The sequence below is a fragment of the Athene cunicularia genome, assembly GCF_003259725.1.
Source record: "Athene cunicularia isolate RWA chromosome 1 unlocalized genomic scaffold, athCun1 chr1_part1, whole genome shotgun sequence".
In the NCBI taxonomy this organism is placed as follows: Eukaryota; Metazoa; Chordata; class Aves; order Strigiformes; family Strigidae; genus Athene; species Athene cunicularia.
Window position 1 is genome coordinate 115,891,492 of NW_020799091.1, and position 5,076 is coordinate 115,896,567.

The window sequence follows — 5,076 nt, forward strand, 5'->3', positions numbered from 1 at the left end:
GGCATCCCCCATCTTGGGGAAGTGATGCTCCTGGGGTCTCCCTGCCCTCGCACTGCAGCCAGGAGGGGCTCTCAGCCCTGCTCCCACCAGCTCCCCAAAGAGACAGGCCCAGTTCAGCACTTGGAGCTGCTGCACCACCTCCTCCCACATCTCGTCCTTCCCCTGTGCTAAGGGCTCCTGGCTCAAGATGATACCCAGGGAGACTGCCTGCAGCACCTGCCACACGTCCTGAAAACAAGCCGCTGCCCGCTGCAGGACAGCCGAGCGCTGCCCTCCGGGTTGCTCCCAGGCGCAGACGTTGCTTGTCCAAGGGCAGCGGCTCGGCACTGCATCCCCTGCCCGATGCACTGCTCAAGAAGTGAAAGGTAAGGTCTGAAGGCAATGCTCACAAAGAACAGGACCCAGACTGGTTTCCTCCACACTAGCACGCTGTGGAAGAGCCACGGCAGTTTTCTGTGTTATTTCCAACCTCATTTCTCTTCTTGGTTGGCAGCTAGGTCACAGCTTGCTGTTACGCTTCTAGTGTTGTTAACCTTTACTGAAAAGCTTGAAGCTGTGAACACGACCACACTGCTGTGTGGCTCCTACTGCTGGTAACATGGACTGTATTTTCCTGGAGGTGAACACAGGACATGCAGATTTGCGCAAAGCAAATAATTTAACAATTTTTTCTCCCTCGAATTTGTTTCTAAAGGAACTGAAGTTATTACACCCAAAGAAAGCTGTCTTCCTCCATATTACCACGAGAAAGAAGAAAAAAAAAATCTTAATTTTAATTTAACATTTTTTAAAAACGCTAAGGTTTTTAGACAGACAATATGAAATATAGTTCATTTAACTAAAGGCAGCAAGAAAGTGTCCAAGTGTTTATGTGAGTTACAGTCCCAACTTTACCCTTTACCTTTTTCACTTACTAGCAAACACATTCTCATTAGTTTTCAGTTGTTTTCTTTTGCCCTGTTTGGTTCAGATTTTTTGTGCCTTTTTTTTTTTGTTTGTTTGTTTGTTTATACCCTATGGATAAAACACTCCCCAAATTCAAGATCAGTTATTGAGAATATAAGAAATAGTTTCCAAACATTTGCAAGAGGAACAAGCAACCTTTCACTCCTTATGGACTTAAGTAACAATCTTTAGTTTCCATTCACTGTCTCTGTGAAAGCCAGTAAAGCTTTAAAGCATAAAAGTAGCTTCTCTGAGAAACCTAAGGCATTATATTACATCCAAGTAACACAACAGGCTTTGATTGCTGCTTAGGAATCATCACAATATGTAGCTATAAATTGTTTGACATAGTTGTTTACTCAGTAATTTCAGGTGCCAGCACCAGGTAAAGACAGATGTGTATGACTTAAATCACCCTAAAATATCACAGCTACTGGAAGCTGTTTACAATAGTGCTTTCATAAGAAAGATGCATGGTCTGGAGTTGGAGTACTTCTCAAGGAGGTCAGAAACAACATGGATTGTGCTGGATTAAGTCTCCTTCATATCTCCTTACTGTCTTATTACAGTGTTGTATCTAATCTATCAGTTGGCTTTGATTAAATTTGTGGCTGGCTCTAGTTGATGCCAACTTCATGGAAATTTCCCAATTCCATCACATTGCTGAAATTACCCAGCTGGAAAAAACTTACCAAGAATATACTGGGAACATTAAAGAATCAGAACTTTAGTGCTTCCCCTCCCTGCAAATGGTATGAAGCAAATCAACTGTGAACTAAAATAAGAGCAGAAATTGGCATGAATTATGCAAGCTATCTCAACTGAAGAATTTTTTCCCCCTCATCATAGCCCTGCTTTACCTAGCGCAGGAAAATTCTTTCAGACAGCTGTTATTTTTTTTGGCTTCTTCCATACATCACCAGGAACACCTCCCACTGGTTTTTCAGGAGACTGCTAAAATAACATAAGTAATACAACACAAGTATTCTATCATTAGTCATTGGGATGAAGATCATTCTGGCTTTGCCTACTTCTCTCCTCGATTTCTTTCAGTGCATGAGCACACTCCTTTGTTAGTTGTCTGTAAACACACTTGTCATTCTTCAATCCTTGTAGTACCTATGTGACAAGTTATTACACTCAAAGCCTCATTATGGGCAAAAGGGGTAACGCTTCATTTAGGAAGCCAAGAATTTATTGTTAGGCTAATTAAAATCTTAACAGCTTAACTAAAATACAATAAACTGTTATTACAGTGCAGTTACAATGATACTAACCTTCGGAGTCTTAATTATCTAAACAATACAATGCACAGCTCAGTAATACAGTCAAAGATTGCTATACAAAAGCATTGTCTGGTGTTATGTTCTCCCTTACCCTGCACCTCTGGCTCTCAAGTGTGACGGTAAGTCAGCCTAAAGAGTCAGCTGCTGGGGAAGGACTGGGGACCATGCTTGAAATGAGTTCTTAGCATCCCCCATCCTATGCTAGAAGGAGCATTATGTTCATGAAGGGGTTTCTTCTTCTCCTTTGCTGAGGAGTATGCTGTCAGTGGTTTCTTCCTTCTTCCTCCAGGGCTCACCTTTGAATATTTTTATACATTTTCTAGCATAATTTTACACTTAAATCTTTCTTCGCTGACATACAACAATATTACATCCAGATTTGCTATAGGTAAGAAACTCTCTCCCTAAGTTGGACACCTGTTCCTTTTCTCTTTGTTACCACTAAAACTGGTTTTGTCCAGCTCTGCAGTTCTTTAACTAAGCGTGGCTGAGTTGTCAATAGCTGTAAGGCCTCCAGTATTACCCTTTGTCCCTTCCATTATCACCCTGTGCCTCTACTCCTTTACACCACATCCTGTGACTTTTGGTGGCCTCTGCTGTCATACCATGCCTACATGACCCCATGTTAAATTATGCCATGGCCATAAATGTTTCATTCTAATAACTACTTGTTATAATTGCCTGTGCAAAATTATGGTAATTCCATATGCTTATACAAAATTAAGCAAGAGCAAAACAAATTAGGCAATGGAGTCCTTGTCATTAAAAAAAAAAATGTTGTTGCAGCTAAACAGGCAAAACTAAAGCTCTAGTCTGGTTAAGACAAAATCAAGCAAAGCCTAATAAACATCAGTCCTTAATCACAAAGTGATTAAGCTTACAAAGTAAGCAGGTTACAAGGCTGTAATGACCAAGAGACTCAACTCTTCCCAAAGCTTCAGAACTCACACCTCAATGCCCTCAAGCTTTGTGCACAGTTGCAGCCATTGAAAAGTACAGTGCACTTCTATGTTTTTTCCAGTCCCACAAGGCAAATTACATCCCTTCACAGGCAAAGCAAATGCTTGGGAGGTTATTAAAAGATGATTTAGGAAAAAAACCACAACCACTCCAGATCCAGCTATAAACAGATGCGAATGCACTAGGTTCTTTCATTAGCAACCTTTGCTCCAGAGAATCATTTGATTTATTTTTGTTTCTACAAACACAGATTGAATTGAAAGTGATGGGAATTGTGAGCTGAGCAGCTGGAAATGGGGAAATCGTGCAACTCCTCAAAAGTAGGTGTTCTAGAAACACCAAGTCAGTCAGATGTATGCGATTCCTGGCTGAGCACCTATTACACTTGTTAGTCAGCCAATTAACACAGTTTGTTTTTTTTTTCCTGCTGATGTCTGGATTCAAGATCTTGAAAGTGTATCAATGCATTTATCATTTGCGCTCATTATGACAAGGTTTCATCTACCTAAGTTTTATCACCTTGTTGCAGCCTCACTTTACACACATTTGCAGACAAATTTCAGTCAAAATTGTAATTGGTTCTGCTGAAATAAGCTATGAAAAACTGAACTACAACTTTAGCAGAGCACTAAAGAGGCTATGACACTTTTCAAGCATCCTCTCAATGTCCATCTCCAAGTAGGAGTGGGAAGGGAAGCTGCTGGTCCACTTTCCTCTCCTGAATACAAAGCTTCATGGACAATATCTGAAGTCTGAAAAGTACTTGTGGATTTTTCTCCTTTTTTGCTTAGACTAACTGGCTTTCACAGAGACTAAATATAGTAGATCTTTATCTACTAGACTGTGAAAAAGTCAGTCAAGTCCTGACAGCATAAAACAAATGAAATGAGCTTTTTTTTCTCCAAGTTTAATGTGGTTTAGAGAAGCAGATGTTACCACCTTCTGGCAGAGAAGAAAAGCCACATTTTCAGGCAAAACAGCCTCTTAATACATTTTGAAGAGCCTGTACAGTGGAATATTTGGTGAAATCCAGAAAAGTCCATTTTGTGGAAGCAAGTAATTGCCTATAGCTGCTTTTTGAGACCTCCAAGGAAAGAAGAAAACCATTGAAGAACCTAACCTTCTATGCACAGCAGGGTCTGCAGTGCTACATCCTCATTACGCCAAGCACCACACAGAGTGCAGCTTGTAGAAGACTGAAGGTTGTAAGGAGATCTTCTACTGTTACATGTATTCACAAAACCAGAACAGTTGCTCTGTTTTGAGCTAAACCTATTCACCTTAATCCAAATTCTACTTGAATTAACTTGTCCTCATTCAAACTTCCACGTCAGACAGAACCCAACTCTGTTTTCACAGAACTGTTGAGTGGGAAGGAGACCAGAGATCATCTAGTCCAACCCCCTGGTCAAGCAGGGTCAGCTAGAGCAGGTTGTAAAGCACTGTGTCCAGTCAGGCTTTGAATATATCCAAGAACGGTGACTCCACAACCTCTCTGGGCTACCTATGCCAGTGTTCAGTCACCCACACAGTGGAAAAGTGTTTTCTTATGGAATGGGATGGATTTTTCTGTTTCAGTTTGTGCCCGCTGCCTGCCAATAGGCACCGAGACGAGTTTGGCTCTGTCTTCTTTACTCCCCTGATCAGATATTTATACACATTGATTAAATCCCCCAGAGCTTTCTCTTCTTTTGGCTGAAGAGTCAAATCCCTCTCAGCCTTTCCTTGTATGAAAAATGTTCCCATCTCTTAGTCATCTCTGTGGCCCTTTGCTGGACTCTGTCTAGTACGTCCACGTCTGTCTTCTGCTGGGAAGCCTCATCACCTCAGAGACAGCCTGGCCAGCACTGAGCAGAGGAGATCACCTCCCTCAGCCTGCTGGCAA